The sequence below is a fragment of the Heterodontus francisci genome, chromosome 13, assembly GCF_036365525.1.
Source record: "Heterodontus francisci isolate sHetFra1 chromosome 13, sHetFra1.hap1, whole genome shotgun sequence".
Taxonomy (NCBI): Eukaryota; Metazoa; Chordata; class Chondrichthyes; order Heterodontiformes; family Heterodontidae; genus Heterodontus; species Heterodontus francisci.
This window is the reverse complement of record NC_090383.1, coordinates 25429902-25448271: the sequence shown is the minus strand read 5'-3', so window position 1 is coordinate 25448271 and position 18370 is coordinate 25429902. Positions and strand designations below refer to the sequence as shown.

Sequence of the window (18370 nt, the reverse complement as noted above, 5' to 3'; positions counted from 1 at the left end):
GGGTAGGTGAACTCTTGGACCACTTCCAGAGCGTGGTTGCCGATATTGATGGATGGAGCATTTCTGACGTCCTGCCCCATGATGTTCATTTTCTTGAGGCTGATGGTTAGGCCAAATTCATTGCAGGCAGCCGCAAACCTGTCGATGAGACTCTGCAGGCACTCTTCAGCGTGAGATGTTAAAGCAGCATCGTCAGCAAAGAGGAGTTCCCTGATGAGGACTTTCCGTACTTTGGACTTCGTTCTTAGACGGGCAAGGTTGAACAACCTGCCCCCTGATCTTGTGTGGAGGAAAATTCCTTCTTCCGAGGACTTGAACGCATGTGAAAGCAGCAGGGAGAAGAAAATCCCAAAAAGTGTGGGTGCGAGAACACAGCTCTGTTTCACGCCACTCTGGATAGGAAAGTGTAAGCTCAGTTAAACATGGTATGAGGCTGAGAAGGAAAGCATGAGGATGGATTTAAGCCAACTTGATGTTAAAAAAACTGCTGAGCCAAGGTAATGTTCAAAAACACGTTGGCAGCGAAAAACAAACCTTGAGTTAACTGTGAAAAGAATGTAGTAGCATGTTTGAAACGACCAGATAATGAAAAACAGAACATTAAGTTACAATTAAAACAGAAGGTTTAAAGCTTCTAAGTTCTGTTATCACGAGAGTAAAAGACATTGCTGTAACTCATGTAACTGTTCGTATGACGTTCCTAGATAAATAACTAATTTGCAAGAAAATGGAACAAAGTGATACCAGAAGATTAAACATAAAATTTATTAAAGTTTTAAAAATAATGATTAAACAGAATGTGTGAGATAGTTAAGGTGATTGCCAGTTGCCACATAGGCTCAAAGGAGAAAAAAGGTTATAAAAGAACAGCTACTGAACATGAGAAGCAGCATGAAAACCCAGAGGAAGGATGAAGGGAATCTTCAGTCAACAGAACAAGCAAGAGAGAGACCACGCCACAGTTGCTCAGAGGGCTATTGCCAAGGTTCTGAGGGACAGACAATGACTATTGTCTTTCTTAAGTTTTACTTCTTTGTACTGGATGTAAACTACTTAATAAATAAATCTGCTATACTCATAACCAATATATATCTGTCCCCACAATGGTTGTTGTAGTCATGCATGTCACTCGAGTCGGTTTAAATTGAATCCTGAAAGTAGCAGGAAAGCTACAATGCCTACAGAGATCCTCTGATCTTTCTGGTGCTGGACTACTGAAGTCAACAGCAAGCCCAGTCATGGCTGCCACTTGCTTTTTACAATTGCCCTCAGTGACATGTTCCCACCTCCAGGACGCTTCCGGCGACTAATTGGGCGCCAGACTCGCAACCAGGCCAATTAACAAGTTTGCATTTAAAAATCATGTTGCATCACTGATGCGGCGCAGGTTTGGGACACGGAAATGCTCTGGGCATCGGGTTCCCGACCCTGTAATGAAAATTCAGCCCTCTATTTCCTTGAAATCTGCCCGTTATAATTTCAGCATCTACCATTGAAGAAAACAGCGACCTAAATACAAATTTCGTTCCATGACAAAGTCTTTGTTTAATATTCAAGTTTGGTGACATTATAACTGCTCTTCCTGGAGTCTAAGCTAATGTGGTGGCATGTCCATTAAGTCAGAGTCAGAGTCATTTACGGCAATTAGGTATGGGCAACAAATGTTGGCCTTGCCAGTGATGCTCACATCCCACGAAAAAATAAAACAAAATTCATCAGACAGCTTTTCTCAAACTTTTTCATTCAAATCTAGTGAATCTTATTGAGCCCAAAAATAGCTTTTGAATAAGTTGCAAATAATTGTCCCTGCCATTTTGCCACACCAAGCCAACTCCATCATCTCATCCCTCCCATGCCACCCCTCCCTCCCATACCCTCTCCATCCTATTCCACCCTTCCCATGACATCCCTCTCACACTGTCCCCATCTCACTCCTTCCATCAATCCCATCCCTCATGGAAACAATCTCTCCAACCAGGGTAACTTTGTTGTTGGCCTCCCCTTACTTCCTGCCGTTTCTGTTCTCCACCAAACCCTCCCCCCACCACCTCTGCCGCCAATCATTGGCAACCATGGGATGTTCACTGATGATTGCACAATGTTCAGCACCATTCGTGACTCCTCAGATACTGAAGCAGTCAGTGTAGAAATGCAGCAAGACCTGGACAATATCCAGCGTGGGCTGATAAGTGGCAAGTAACATTCGCGCCACACAAGTGCCGGCCAATGACCATCTCAAACAAGAGAGAATCTGACCATCTCCCCAGGACATTCAATGGCATTACGATTGCTGAATTTCCCCACTATCAACATCCTGCAGGTTACCATTGACTAGAAACTGAACTGAACTCTACCACCTAGAAAGACAAGGGCAGCAGATGCACAGGAATACCAGCGCCTGTAAGTTCCCCTCCAAGCCACACACTATCCTGACTTGGAAGTACATCGTCGTTCCTTCACTGTTGCCAGGTCAAAATCCTGGAAGTGCCTTCCTAACAGCACTGAGGGTGTACCTACCCCACACGGACTGCAGCAATTCAAGGTGGCGGCTCACCACCTTCTCAAGGGCAATTTCGGATGGGCAATAAATGCTGGCCTAGCCAGCGATGCCCACATCCTATGAATGAATTTTTAAAAATTGACGTAATGGAAAAATTGAACGGTTATGTAAAAGTACATTGCATATTATATGAATAAAGTATATTTTTGGAAAAGAAACGCACTTGAAGATCGAATTTGTAGCATTATGGGAAAAAAGCTGGGGTAGAATCATAGAATCATACAACCAGCCAGCAGGCCATTCTGCCCATTGTGCCTGAGCCATCTCTTTGAGAGCGCTGTCCAGTTTCGTCCCATACCCCAGCTTTCGCCCCACAACTCTGCAAGTTACTTTTCTTGAAATACTTGTCCAATTACTTTTTGAAAATAATTTCTCATTTCCCCTCTCATTCTTTTGCCAATTATTTTAAAAGTATGACCTTTGGTTTCAATCCACTCGCCAGAGAAACACCTCCTCCTTGGTTGCTCTATCAAAATCCCTCATAATATGGTACACCTTCATTAGGTCTCCCCTTCCCAGCTTCTCCAGTCTCCCGACGTAACTGAACTCCCTCATCCGTGGTATCACTCTAGTAAACCACCTCTATACCCACTCCAAGGCCATGACATTCATCCTAAAGCATAGTGCCCAGAATTGTACACAGTACACCAGCTGAGGCCTAATTAGTATAAATGTTTACCTTGACTTCCTTGTTTTTATATTCAATGTGTTATGGCACGACTGCTCAAGACAAAGCCCCCAATCAAAATATGATTCTGATTGCGGTGGGAGCAACGTAGTGTCAATTCAGTCTCGTCGCCCTACAGGTCACATAACATAAATCTTAAAGCTTTCCCAAATCACAGAAAGCCATGGCCGAATTAAACCAATCTAGTTACCCCTGAAAGATGCAAACCAAACCAGGTATCTTTAGATATTAACAAATTAACTGTTTAAGATTGTAGTTTTTTTTTCTAAGCCAATATCTAAAGACCTTATAACTTATTTAAAAAATCTAATTCCCGCATTCGCAAACACACACCCAAACTATTGGAAGTTTGGTGTTTAATTAGCCGCCTGAAAAAAAAACAAAGTCTTTGCAGATTTATGGTCCTGACGAAGTGGAATCTTTGAATAGGAACAGTCCAAGGTTGCTTGAAGTCTTTTGATGAATCAGACGACAGGAGTTCAGCAATTGCATTTCAGTAGTTGAAGCATCAAACTCCTCTTCTTTCCAGCGATGAACAGAGATCGACAAATAGCTTCTTTTAATAAAAAAGAATTAATCTAGCTTGACTTTTCAGAATTCTGAGAGGATAATAAATAAGGTTTAAATAGACTGAGGGAGAACTCGCCTATTTCCTTCACATGCCAGAACAGACTGTGTCCCAACTGTCTCTGAACAGACAGTTTTCAAAGTTAAACGGCAACATTGTATGTCCTGTTCTCCCCCTCTGTATGGCTGGATCCAGGGCAACCAAGATGCACTTTCTGAAGCTGGCTTGTTTTCCCTCTCTGTATGGTTGCAAACAGGGCAACCAAGATGCACTCTCCGGTAACTTCTGAACTTGACTGCCTTAAAGAAGAACGGATCTCTTACAGCCTTAAAGGCACACTGCATATTTCCCCCCCAAAAAAAGGATCATGAAAAATGCCCCTATTTAGAAAGCCAAGTATCCTGTATGCGTTCTTAACTGCCTTATCAACTGTCCCTGCCACCTTCAAGGATTTGAGAGTATGCACCCTGCTCGAAATAGTACCCCGCTCAAAACAGTACAATATAGAATATACTGCCTCTCTATGTTGTTTCTCCCCAAGTCCACCACTTCACATTTCCTTTGGTACTAATGCAGTGCTGCTCTGTTGGGGGTGCCATTTGTCGGATGAGACTTTAAACTGAAGCCCCATCTACTCTGGCAGGTGGACATAAACATGACACTATTTCAAAGAACAGCAGGGGAGTTATCCCCTGGTCAATATTTATCCCTCAATCAACATTACAAAAGCAGATTACGTGGTTATAACATTTCTCTTTTTAGGGGCTTGCTGTATATAAATTGGCTGCCACATTTCCTACATTTAACAGTGACTATACTGGAAAATTACTTAATTGGTTGTAAGGTGCTTTGGGACATCCTGAGGTCATGAATGGCACTATAGCAATGCAACGCTTCCTTTCTTTTACTTATCTGCATTAAATTACATCTGCCATGAGCCACTGCACCACTCTGTCTACGTCTTCCTGAAGTCTGCTACTATCCTGCTCAATATTTACAACATTGCCAAGTTTTCTATCATTCACAAACCTCAAAATTGTACTCCCTTTACTCAAGTCCAGGTCATTTTTATACAAGAAAATCCCGCTGCATACTTACCTCCAGTCAGTAAAACATCCATTTACCATTACTCTCTGCCTCCTATCTCTTAGCTAATTATGTACTCAAGTTGCCATCGTCCCTTTAATACCATGTGCTCGATTTTCCAAATAAGTCTGTTATCAGTAACTTAAATGCCTTTTGAAAATCCATATGTACAACATCCGTTACTTCAAACAATTCAATCAGGGTTAAGCAGACAGGATTTGCCTTAAACAGGTCAATGCTGACTGTCCTTGACTGACACTCTTCTCCAAATGTGTATTAATTTTGTCCTTAACACTGGTATCAGACGAAACTGGACAACTCTTTGGAAGAGTCGGCACAGACTCCATAAGCCAAATGGTCTCCTGTGCTGTAAAATTCTACAATTCTAGAAGCTAATTCAATGTCTTTCTGTCTGATCTCTCCTCATAATTGAGATTCCAAAATTTTGGCAAAGTTCTAGCTGAGTTTTCCCACTCTGCTCATAAAACATATTTGCACGAACCATATTAGCTTCACCAGTGGCAGGCACATCCTGAAAAGTATCTGCTGCCTGCTCTCACAAATATAATGAGCAAAATAAACCTTCCTTAATACTTTCACTTGATGCAGAAAATGCATTTGATGAGGTGGATTGTAATATTTTGCAGGGATTACTGAAGCAAATGGGATTTAGCACTGTCTTTATTGAATGAGATTCCCTTCTTGTTTTAGTCCCAGCTAGCTTCCTGTTAATCAGGGGCACATGACAAAGATGCTATCTTTCACTCCTAATTGTGACTGCGATTGAATTCCTGGGTGCTCAGATAACTTGGTCAGTGGTCATTTCTCGTTGGCATGGGGCATAAAATCCTGCTATACATAGATGAGGTTGTCCTCTACTGTACTAATTCAGTTATTTTCACACTATACGAGATAATGCTCAGACTTGCAAGATACCTTGCTGCAGTAGAAGGTGATCTATATTGATGGAGGCCATGATAGCTTCATAGATTTACTAACTATGGAACCAATTTTCCTGACACCTGCCTTCATGGAACACACATTTCCTCTCACAAAGGACGAAGGGACTGAAACCCATTTTGCAGTCTCTCCACACTACTGAAATTGCCCCAGATTTTCCAGAGTATGAAGCTGGAGCTGGGCCTTTAGTAGGCACAAAACGAATGCAGGCAAAAGGGGCAGGGTGGGGGGGGGGGGGGGGGGGGCATCCCAGCTTCCCTCCTTCATTAGCCAGCTGAAGCCCCCTATCTTGGAGGTCTGATATATAACTGTTGGCCTCAGAGGCTTGCATTATGCTCAGATATCTTTCTCCTTCTGCCAGTACTAGCTGCTGCCAGGGGAGCTGTAAAGGGTCTGCCTGCAGGCCATGTTGGCAGTCTAAAGATAGAAATACCAATTCTCAAGCCTGAACAGTGTCCTTCCGGGAGCGGACCTGTGGGGAGAACGTCGAGCGGAGCCTATAAATCGAACCCGAGGATTGAGGCCCAGTCTCTTACCTTCTGGGTGCGGAATGGAGAGGAGCTCTTCCAGCATGCCGGAGTTTGAAAAAAGAAAAAAAAGCCAACAGCGATGTCACAGGAGAGCTGCAAGGTGATTGATTGGTGAGTCACTGCTGTTAGGGAATAGCTCTAAACAGCTGGGTAAGTAGCTCAGGTAAGAAAAGTTTAAAGTTTATTTCAAATAAAGTAAGTAGTATTTTCTTTTAGGGAGTTCTGTAGTAACGTGGACCAGGGAAGGGCCCTAGAGTAACTGATAATATTGGACATTAAGATCTTCCAGAACGTTTAATTTAATTTAAAGGGGCAAGTCATGGCAGGAGAGCTCAAAGCCATGGTATGCTCATGTTCCATGTTGGAAGCCAGGAACATTTCCAGTGCCCGGGACCAGCATGTGTGCAGGAGGTGTCTCCAGCTGCAGCTCCTGGAAGCCTGGGTTTCGGAGCTGGAGCAGCAGCTGGGGACACTGTGGAGCATCCACAAGGTGGAGTGTATCATGGATAGCACGTATAGAGAGGTGGTCACACCGCAGGCTCAGACACCACAGGTAGGAGGGGAATGGGTGACCACCAGGCAGAGCAAGAGGTCTAGGCAGGCAGTGCAGGAATTTCCTGTGGCTATTCCCCTACTGTTGGGGGGAATGGCCTCTCAGAGGAAAGCAGCAACAGCCCAATTCGTTGCACCACGGTTGCCTCTGCTGCACAGGGGAGGAGTAAAAAATGTGGGAATGCAATAGTTATAGGGGATTCAATTGTAAGGGGAATAGATAGGAATTTCTGTGGCTGCAAGAGAGACTCCAGGATGGTATGTTGCCTCCCTGGTGCTAAGGCCAAGGATGTCTCAGAGGGGTTACAGAACATTCTGAAGCGGGAGGGTGAACAGCCAGTGATCATGGTACACATTGGTACAAACGACATAGGTAAAAAAAAAAGGATGAGGTCCTAAAAGCAGAATATAGGGAGCTAGGAAATAAGTTGAAATGTAGGACCTCAAAAGGTAGTGATCTCAGGATTACTACCAATGCCACATGCAAGTCAGAGTAGAAATAGCAGGATATATCGGATGAATATGTGGTTGAAGAGATGGTGTGAGGGGGAGGGTTTTAGATTCCTGAGGCATTGGGACTGGTTCTGGGGGAGGTGGGACCAGTACAAGCTGGATGGGTTACACCTGGGCAGGACCGGGACTGATGTCCTAGGGGGAGTGGTTGGGGAGGGTTTAAACTAAAATAGCAGGGGATGGGAACCTTTGCAAGGAATCAGAGGAGGGAGGAATCAAAAAGACAAAGAACAAGTGCTTTGCACTTGCTGCTGTTCAATATTCAGTGTATTTACACCTAATCTGTACTAATGCTTTGTCTTTCAACACACCATTAACATATTGTTTGCCTTTGCTCCGTGACCTTTTGGTCAGCTATGTGGCCTGGTCCAATCTAGACCTCCTTTGTTATCTCTTGCCCCACCCCCACCTCACTTGCTTCTAACCTGTGACTTTTCTAATATTTGTCAGTTCCGATGAAGGGTCACTGACCCGAAACGTTAACTCTGCTTCTCTTTCCACAGATGCTGCCAGACCAGGGAGAACTCCCCTGCTCTCCTTCAAAATAAAGCCATGGGATCTTTGACGTCCACCTGAAAGGGCAGACAGGTCCTCGCTTTAACATCTCATCTACAAGATCAATGATCTTACTTATAACAGATAATAATAATAACAATTTAGATGAGGGCAAAAAAAAAAGTCCAACCTTTGTGATACCCTGCTTGTAACCTCCTTACAGCAAGAAACATTCTCATTCATGGTTACAGTCAGAGTCATTTACGGCACAGAAGGAAGCCATTTAAAATAAGGAGCAGGAGGTTTAGAGTGGATTTGAGGAAAAAAATTTTCATCCACAGGGTGGTTGGAATCTGGAACACACTGCCTGAAGAGGTGGTAGAGGCAGGAACCCTCACAACATTTAAGTATTTAGATGAGCATTTGAAAAGCCATAGCATACAAGGCTACGGGCCAAGCTCTGGAAAATGGGACTAGAATAGTTATGTGCTTGATGGCCGGCACAGACACGATGGGCCAAAGGGCCTGTTTCTGTGCTGTATAACTCTCTATGATCCATCAGGTTTAGGCCGGCTCTCTATGCAGTCAGTCCCACTCCCCGGCTCGATCCCCGCGAGTCTATTTCTCTCAGGTAGCCATCCAACTTCTTGAAGTCATTGATTATAGACAGAGTTCCAGGTCATTACCACCTGCCGCATAAAAAAAAGTGCTTCCTCATATTTCCCCTGTATTTTCTTTCCCAAAACTTTCAATCTGTGTCCCCTAGTCCTTGTACAATTTGTTAATGGGAAGTTTTTTCCTTGTCTAAGCCTGTCATAATCTTGTACACTTTTATTAAATCTCCATTATTAATGCTTAGAATTTTCCATATAACTGGATAAATATTTTTGTAAAAAAGGTGCATTTTCAGCCAGCACGGACACAATGGGCTGAATGGCCTCCTTCTGTGCCGTAATTTTTCTATGGTTCAATTGGCCAGTGTAAAATTGATATTTTCTTTTCCTACATTTTATAATTATCTTTCCCTTCTGTTACGACCGAGGCAGGAAGAGTGCAGTGTTAATTCAGTTCCACTTCTCCACGGGTCACAGCATATCAATAAATTTTCCCACTGACTGGAAAACACAGCCAATTAGATACTCTTTGTCCCCCAGAATAAAGCTCTCCAACCAGGTTTATTTAATCAACATTAAATAATATTTATTATAAAAACATATCTTAACCAATAAATGAGATAACTCTATATATGAAAAGCTCCTTTTCCTAGCCCTCATGCACGCACACACATTAAAAAAAAAAGGTTAACCGGGGAAAAAGGATTTTTTGATTTCCAGCTGTTTCATAGGAATGAAAGGAAAAAAATAACTTAAAAGCAAAATACTGCAGATGCTGTAAATCTGAAATAAAACCAAAAAAGGGCTGGAAATACTCAGCAGGTCTGACAGCATCTGTGGAAAGAGAAGCAAAGCTAATGTCAAAGTTCTGACGAAAGGTCACTGACCTGAAACATTAACTTTGCTTCTCTCTCCACAGATGCTGCCAGGCCGGCTGAGTATTTCCAACACTTTTTTGGTTTTATAATAAAATAACTTAGATGGTCATGTTCTGGTAGGAAGTTCTTTGGTTTGGAGAGGTGTCCCAGAGTTGAATAGTTGATGTCACTCAAAGTCTCTCCAGGCGAGGTTGATGAACAGTCTGTGAAGGGCATGTGTTCAAGGCAATTCAACCGCAAAAGGCTTTCATCGGGGATATAGCAACTGGTCTTCTTAGATTGTACAACAGCAATCTAGCAGTAGAAGATTTCTTCAGATTTCAGAATTTTTTACAATACAGAAGGCAACAGGAACTACCCTTGATGTAGGGATTCCTCAGAGACAGGAGGCAATCGGCCACCTTTGAAATACAGGGTTTCTTCTAGAGATGCTGGATTCCTTTACAGAGCGCCAACACTTTCTCTGGGTCTTCCTCTCTGATCTCCAGGCAGGTCAAAACCACATTTCAAATGCCTGCTCTTTGTCCAACTCTGTTTTTTTGAAAAAAAGGGTCCCAAGTGAAAGCAAAACCTTCCTAAAAGGTCACATGTCCAGACATAGCATCTCCCTTGTCATTCAAACAGTTGCTCCGAGGAGGTCAAACCCCTTGCTGATTTCCTTGAAATTGCCTGCTTTCCTGTCCTTGTATACAAAGTCAGCTTCCTTTCAAAACACCAAAAAATTTCAGCTATTCGCAAGTGCCTCAATGTCCATTGAAAAATTCTTTGTTTTTAAAAAAAAACACAGAATTCTAAGTTTTTAATACAAAAACATTGTAACACTTTATTAAAAGGTTCTTCATCCCACATACCGCTCCATACTTGACAATCTGATAGTCTGCAAACAACAGCTGGCAATATGACTGCGGGTCTGAGAAACATCCTCAGATGAACCCACGCTGTGTGGAAAATCATCTAGCCCCACCTGGAGCATCTCTCTGATAGTTTGGGACAGAGTTCAGTTTCTCTATACTGTCCCTTATTATTCCATAACACAAAAGATATATTAGTAAACCAAGGCACTTTTGTTAACTCCCTGTATTTTTAAAAATTCAAATATAAAAACAGCAATTCCTTATGTACAAACATATTCTGATGTGCAACTGTTACTTAAAACAATTTGAAATGAGTCATAGTTCCTAAATACTCTTGTGTATCAACAATAGACATTTCAGTACTGCATGCTTTCAGTCTGTTAGGCACATAAAAACAAATCACATAAAACGAGGCAAAGTTTTACATCCCAACCATATTAAGTGTAGCAGGATAGTAAAGTGCTTTTCTTTCACATAACTATGCTTACAAAAAAGCAGAGTGTCTTGGAATTGATGTTTTACATTACTATTGACATCTAACATGAACATTAAGCTTTTCTGGGTTAAGTACAACACTGGTTAAATGGCAAGTAAGGCTGCCTTCAGTGATGTTTTCAGACCATCTCCCTTCCCTGCCATCAACAATTCCTATTTCCATATCCCATAGTGATGATAGTCTTGGCAGTTTAGTGCTGTGGACGAATACCCGCTTGGGCCTGGGTTCAGGCTGCCAAGGAGCCTTAAGATAGCAAAACGATAATTTTCAACAGGTATGTTGAAAGTCAAATTTTAATAGTTACTTCTGTGTGGTATATTTAACATTTGAAAAGCATATAGTTCAGGAATAAGATATGTAGTGCAAAAATTAATATTTAACAGTTATAACAAGCAAATGAGTAGCCAATACAAAGCCAGTCATCTGGTGGATGTCCTTCTCTTACCTCTAGCCTCCAACCTTTCTCTTGGGTCTCTTTTGATATTTAATACCATTATTAATTGTGGCAAGATGTGAGGAAAACAGTTTTTAAAAACATACAACAGATCTGTTTTATAGGCTGCAATTATTTGCAAGAAACTTATAAGTATGGAATGTCAAATTCAGCCCTCTATCTTTAAACTCCCAAGACACTGTTCTATTCACTCTTCTTCCTTCAATCTTAATGTACTAACATCCAGAATTACTGCGCAATCTCTGCATTTACCACATTTTCCTTGGACCTCAAAATTGTGAAACTCTGATCTCCATCTATACTTCCTTCCTCCTACAATTTATGGCTTTCAAAACCAACCTTGGTATTATCTAATGACTATCCCCAAGCCCAGATGAGATGTATCCCAGGCTGCTATGTGAGGCAAGGGAGGAGATTGCAGTGGCACTTAAACAAATTTTCAAATCCTCTCTGGCCACAGGAGAGGTGCCAGAGGACTGGAGGACAGCGAATGTGATACCATTACTCATGAAGGGTAGTAGGGATAAACCAGGTAATTACAGGCCAGTGAGTCTAACATCAGTGGTAGGAAAACTATTGGAAAAAATTCTGAGGGACAGGATTAATCTCCACTTGGAGAGGCAGGGATTAATGAATGGCTGTGTCAGGGGGAGATCATGTCTAACAAATTTAATTTAATTTTTCGAGGTGACTAGGTGTGTAGATGAGGGTAAAGCAGTTGATGTGGTCTCCATGGACTTCAGTAAGGCTTTTGATAAAGGTCCTGCATGGGAGATTGGTCAAGAAGCTAAGAGCCCATGGGATCCAGGGCAATTTGGCAAATTGGATCCAAAATTGGCTTAGTGGCAGGAGGCAGAGGGTAATGGTGGAGGTTTGTTTTTGAGAGTGGAAGCCTGTGACCAGTGGTGTACCGCAGGGATCAGTGTTGGGACCCTTGCTGTTGGTAGTGTACATTAATGATTTAGACGTGACTATAGGAGGTATGATCAGTAAGTTCGCAGATGACACGAAAATTGGTGGTGTCGTAAATAGTGAGGAGGAAAGCCTTGGATTACTGGACAATATAGATGGGCTGGTAAGATGGGCAGAGCAGTGGCAAACGGAATTTAACCCTGAGAAGTGTGAGGTGATGCACTTTTGGAGGACTAACAAGCCAAGGGAATATACAATGGATGGTAGGACCCTAGGAAGTAGAGGGACTTTGGTGTACTTGTCCATAGATCACTGAAGGCAGCAGTGCAGGTAGATTTTTTTAAATTGATTCATGGGATGTGGGCGTCGCTGGCCAGGCCAGCATTTATTGCCCATCCCTAATTGCCCTCGAGAAGGTGGTGGTGATTTGCCTTCTTGAACCGCTGCAGTCCATGTGGGGTAGGTACACCCACAGTGCTGTTTGGAAGGGAGTTCAGGATTTTGACCCAGCGACAGTGAAGGAATGGTGATATAGTTCCAAGTCAGGATGGTGTGTGTGACTTGGAGGGGAACTTGCAGGTGGTGGTGTTCCCATGCATTTGCTGCCCTTGTCCTTCTAGTTGGTAGAGGTCGCGGGTTTGGAAGGTGCTGTCTAAGGAGTCTTGGTGCGTTGCTGCAGTGCATCTTGTAGATGGTACACACTGCTGCCACTGTGCGTCGGTGGTGGAGGGAGTGAATGTTTGGAGATGGGGTGCCAATCAAGTGGACTGCTTTGTCCTGGATGGTGTCGAGCTTCTTGAGTGTTGTTGGAGCTGCGCCCATCCAGGAAAGTGGAGAATATTCCATCACACTCCTGACTTGTGCCTTGTAGATGGTGGACAGGCTTTGGGGAAGTCAGGAGGTGAGTTAATCGCCACAGGATCCCCACCCTCTGACCTGCTCCTGATAAGGTGGTTCGGAAGGCATATGGGATACTTGCCTTTATTAGCCGAGGCACAGAATATAACAGAAGGGAGGTTATGAGGGAGCTGTATAAAATGCTAGTTAGTCCACAGCTGGAGTACTGTGTACAGTTCTGGTCGCCACACAATAGGAAGGACGTGATTGCACTGGAGAGAATGCAGAGGAGATTCACCAGGGCATTGCCTGGGCTGGAGCATTTCAGCTATGAAGAGAGACCGGATGGGCTTGTGCTGTTTTCCTTAGAGCAGTGAAGGCAGAGGGGAAACCTGATTGAGGTATACAAAATTATGAGGGGCATAGATAGGGTAGATAGGAAGAAACTTTTTCCCTTAGCAGAGGTGTCAATGACCAGGGGGCATAGATTTAAGGTAAGGGGCAGGAGGTTTAAAGGGGATTTGAAGAAAACATTTTTCACCTAGAGGGTGGTTGGAATCTGGAACACACTACTTGAAGGGGTGGTAGAGGCAGGAACCCTCACAACATTTAAGGAGTATTTAGATGAGCACTTGAAATGCCATAGCATACAAGGCTACAGCCAAGTGCAGGAAAATGGGATTAGAATAGATAGGTGCTTGGTGGCCGACACGGCCACGATGGGCCGAAGGGCCTGTTTCTGTGCTGTGTGACTCTATACTGGATTCATTCAATCTGAGTGAAGTTCTGTACTATTAATAACAGAAAATGCTGGAAATACTCAGCAGGTCAGGAAAGGGAAACAGAGTTAACATTTCAGATTGATGACCTTGCATTAGAACTGAGAAAATTTAGATAACTGTTTTTTTCCCTCTCTCCTCAGGAAATATGCAGTGTGCCTTTAAGGCTGTAAGAGATCAGTTCTTCTTTAAGGCAGCCAGCTTCAGAAGTTACCGGAAGGTGCACCTTGGTTGCCCTGGATACAGCCATACAGAGAGGGAGAACAGGATATACAATGTTGCTGTTTGACTTTGAAAACTGTTTGTTCAGAGACAGTTGGGTCACAGGCTATTCTGGCACATGAAAGAGGAGAGCTCTCCCTCAGTCTATTTAAACACTATTTATTATATTCTCTCAGAATTCTGAAAAGTCAAGGCAGATGAATTCTTTTTTGAAAATAGCTATTTGTTGATCTGCTGTGTTCATCACTGGAAAGAGGAGCAACACTTCAACTGCTGAACTAGACTACTGAATGTCCTACCGTTGAAGGACCTGTTTTTTCCGTCAGACAACTGCGAAGAATTCAAGCAACCTTGGATGGCTTCTACACTGAAGATTCCATTTCGGCAGGAACGTAAATCTGCAAAGACTTTATTGTTATTTCTAATTTTGTCAGGCAGCCAATTAAGCACCAAACTACCAATAGTTTGGGTATATGTAAGCAAATGCGAGAGTTAGATTTTAAAATAAGTTGTAAGGTCTTTAGATATTGGTTTATCTTAGTAGTGTTTAAGATTTTAGTTTTTTTCTAATAAAGTTAATTTGTTGATTTCTAAAGATACCTGGTTTGGTTCACCTCATTTGTGGGGTGGGGGGGGGGGGGGCGTGGCGGGGAGTTGCTACATTGTTCAATTCGACTGCTGCTTTCTTTGATTTAGGAAAGCTTAAAAGATATGTATGATGCCACCTGTGGAGCGACGGGTTTGAATTGACAGTGCATTGCTCCCATGGCAATCAATTAAAGGCCTGCTCGGGTCTGCAAACAAAAACCAGACCCGAGCCAGACAGAACCACATCCGAACCAAGCTCGACCCGGCCATAGTCCTTCCGTTTTTTCCTGTGCCCGACCTGACCATCAGTTAACTTACTTTCCGTTTTTCACTTTGTTGCTGATCTGCACCAAGCTTAAAATAACTGTAACAAAACCACCTTTCTAGTCAAAAAATTACATGAACAGTGGAGCCGCTTACCTGTGATGGAGCGTGCCTGACCCAGCCCGACCTGAGCCCGAATGCCGGACCCGGAAGTGCAACCCAACACACTTCGTTGGGTTCGGGTTGGGTAGCAGGCCTTTAATCAGAATCATATTTTGATTGGGGGCTTTGTCTTGAGCTGTTGTGCCAGAACATATTAATTGGGGGCTTATCTGCGGTCGAATTATATTTTAATTAGGCGACTCGCCTCTGGGATCAGAATCAGACTAATTTGGAGGGCTCGCGTTTGGAATCATATTGATTACTCGTGGGGGGGGGGAGGGGAGGGAAAGGAAAGGGTGGGGGGGGAGGGGGGGGAGGGAAAGGAAAGGGTGGGGGGGGGAGGGGAGGGAAAGGAAAGGGTGGGGGGGGGGGAGGGGAGGGAAGGAAAGGGTGGGGGGGGGGGGGGAGGGGAGGGAAAGGAAAGGGTGGGGGGGGGGGAGGGGAGGGAAAGGAAAGGGTGGGGGGGGGGAGGGGAGGGAAAGGAAAGGGTGGGGGGGGGGGAGGGGAGGGAAAGGAAAGGGTGGGGGGGGGGGAGGGGAGGGAAAGGAAAGGGTGGGGGGGGGGGAGGGGAGGGAAAGGAAAGGGTGGGGGGGGGGAGGGGAGGGAAAGGAAAGGGTGGGGGGGGGAGGGGAGGGAAAGGAAAGGGTGGGGGGGGGAGGGGAGGGAAAGGAAAGGGTGTGGGGGGGGGGAGGGGAGGGAAAGGAAAGGGTGGGGGGGGGGAGGGGAGGGAAAGGAAAGGGTGGGGGGGGAGGGGAGGGAAAGCAAAGGGTGGGGGGGGAAGGGGAGGGAAAGGAAAGGTGGGGGGGGGGAGGGGAGGGAAAGGAAAGGTGGGGGGGGGGAGGGAGGGAAAGGAAAGGTGGGGGGGGGGAGGGGAGGGAAAGGAAAGGTGGGGGGGGGAGGGGAGGGAAAGGAAAGGGTGGGAAGGGAGGGAGGGAAAGGAAAGGGTGGGGGGGGAGGGGAGGGAAAGGAAAGGGTGGGGGGGGAGGGGAGGGGAGGGAAAGGAAAGGGTGGGGGGGGAGGGGAGGGAAAGGAAAGGGTGGGGGGGGAGGGGAGGGAAAGGAAAGGGTGGGGGGGTGAGGGGAGGGGAGGGAAAGGAAAGGGTGGGGGGGTGAGGGGAGGGGAGGGAAAGGAAAGGGTGGGGGGGGGAGGGGAGGGGAGGGAAAGGAAAGGGTGGGGGGGGGAGGGGAGGGGAGGGAAAGGAAAGGGTGGGGGGGGAGGGAAAGGGTGGGGGGGGGAGGGGAGGGGAGGGAAAGGAAAGGGTGGGGGGGGGGGAGGGGAGGGAAAGGAAAGGGTGGGGGGGGGGAGGGGAGAGGAGGGAAAGGAAAGGGTGGGGGGGGAGGGGAGAGGAGGGAAAGGAAAGGGTGGGGGGGGGAGGGGAGAGGAGGGAAAGGAAAGGGTGGGGGGGTGAGGGGAGGGGAGGGAAAGGAAAGGGTGGGGGGGTGAGGGGAGGGGAGGGAAAGGAAAGGGTGGGGGGGTGAGGGGAGGGGAGGGAAAGGAAAGGGTGGGGGGGGGGAGGGGAGGAAAGGAAAGGGTGGGGGGGGGGGAGGGGAGGGAAAGGAAAGGGTGGGGGGGGGAGGGGAGGGAAAGGAAAGGGTGGGGGGGGAGGGAAAGGAAAGGGTGGGGGGGAGGGGAGGGGAGGGGAGGGGAGGGAAAGGAAAGGGTGGGGGGGAGGGGAGGGGAGGGAGGGAAAGGAAAGGGTGGGGGGGAGGGAGGGGAGGGGAGGGGAGGGAAAGGAAAGGGTGGGGGGGGAGGGAGGGGAGGGAAAGGAAAGGGTGGGGGGAGGGGAGGGGAGGGAAAGGAAAGGGTGGGGGGGGGGAGGGAGGGAAAGGAAAGGGTGGGGGGGGAGGGGAGGGGAGGAAAGGAAAGGGTGGGGGGGGAGGGAGGGAGGGAAAGGAAAGGGTGGGGGGGGGAGGGTGGAGGGGAGGGAAAGGAAAGGGTGGGGGGGGGAGGGGAGGGAAAGGAAAGGGTGGGGGGGGGAGGGGGAGGGGAGGGAAAGGAAAGGGTGGGGGGGGGAGGGGAGGGAAAGGAAAGGGTGGGGGGGGAGGGGAGGGAAAGGAAAGGGTGGGGGGGGGAGGGGAGGGAAGGAAAGGATGGGGGGGGGAGGGAGGGGAGGGAAAGGAAGGGTGGGGGGGGAGGGGAGGGAGGGAAAGGAAAGGGTGGGGGGAGGGGAGGGGAGGAAAGGAAAGGGTGGGGGGGGGGAGGGGAGGAAAGGAAAGGGTGGGGGGGGGAGGGGAGGGAAAGGAAAGGGTGGGGGGGGGAGGAAGGAAGGGGAGGGAGGAAGGGTGGGGGGAGGGGAGGGAAAGGAAAGGGTGGGGGGAGGGAGGGAGGAAAGGGTGGGGGGGAGGGAGGGAAGGAAAGGGTGGGGGGGAGGGGAGGGGAGGAAAGGAAGGGTGGGGGGGAGGGGAGGAGGAAAGGGTGGGGGGGGGGGAGGGGAGGGAAAGGAAAGGGTGGGGGGGGAGGGAGGAAGGAAAGGGTGGGGGGGGAGGGAGGAAAGGGTGGGGGGGGGGGAGGGGAGGGAAAGGAAAGGGTGGGGGGGGGAGGGGAGGGAAAGGAAAGGGTGGGGGGGGGAGGGGAGGAAAGGAAAGGGTGGGGGGGGGAGGGGAGGGAAAGGAAAGGGTGGGGGGGGAGGGGAGGGAAGGAAAGGGTGGGGGGGGGGAGGGAGGGAAAGGATAGGGGGGGGGGGAGGGAGGATGGAAAGGGGGGGGGGGGGGAGGGGAGGGAAAGGAAAGGGTGGGGGGGGGAGGGGAGGAAAGGAAAGGGTGGGGGGGGGAGGGGAGGGAAAGGAAAGGGTGGGGGGGGGGAGGGGAGGGAAAGGAAAGGGTGGGGGGGGGGAGGGGAGGGAAAGGAAAGGGGGGGGGGGGGAGGGGAGGAAGGAAAGGGTGGGGGGGAGGGGAGGGAAAGGAAAGGGTGGGGGGGAGGAGGGAGGAAGGTGGGGGGGGGAGGGGAGGAAAGGAAAGGGTGGGGGGGGGAGGGGAGGGAAAGGAAAGGGTGGGGGGGGGGAGGGAGGGAAAGGAATGGGTGGGGGGGGAGGGGAGGGAAAGGAAAGGGTGGGGGGGAGGGGGAGGAGGGGAAAGGAAAGGGGGGGGGGGGGGGGGAGGGTGGAAAGGAAGGGGGGGGGGGTGGGAGGGAAGGTTCGGTGGGGGGGGAGGGCGGGGAGGGAAAGGAAAGGGTGGGGGGGGAGGGGAGGAAGTGGAATGGGTGGGGGGGGCCGGGTGGGGAGGGAAAGGAAAGGGTGGGGGGGGGAGGGGCGGGATGGAAAGGTAAGGGGTGGGGGGGAAGGGGAGGGAAAGGAAAGGGAGGGGGGGGGGAGGGAGGAAAGGAAAGGGTGGGGGAAGGGGAGGGAGAAGAAAGGAAAGGG

The 18370-nt window shown here is 47.6% G+C and overlaps 1 protein-coding gene and 1 long non-coding RNA gene across 8 annotated transcripts in view; one reads left to right on the top strand and one right to left on the bottom strand.

The window, feature by feature from the left end:
* Positions 1 to 18370, bottom strand: part of LOC137376291 (retinol dehydrogenase 13-like) — a 168212-nt gene that overhangs the window by 124152 nt on the left and 25690 nt on the right. The gene's annotated exons all lie outside the window — the stretch shown is intronic.
* LOC137376289 (uncharacterized) lies at positions 137 to 14564 on the top strand. The gene is made up of 3 exons (XR_010976159.1): positions 137 to 497; positions 7961 to 8045; positions 13920 to 14564. It is a non-coding gene; the product is annotated as an uncharacterized lncRNA (long non-coding RNA).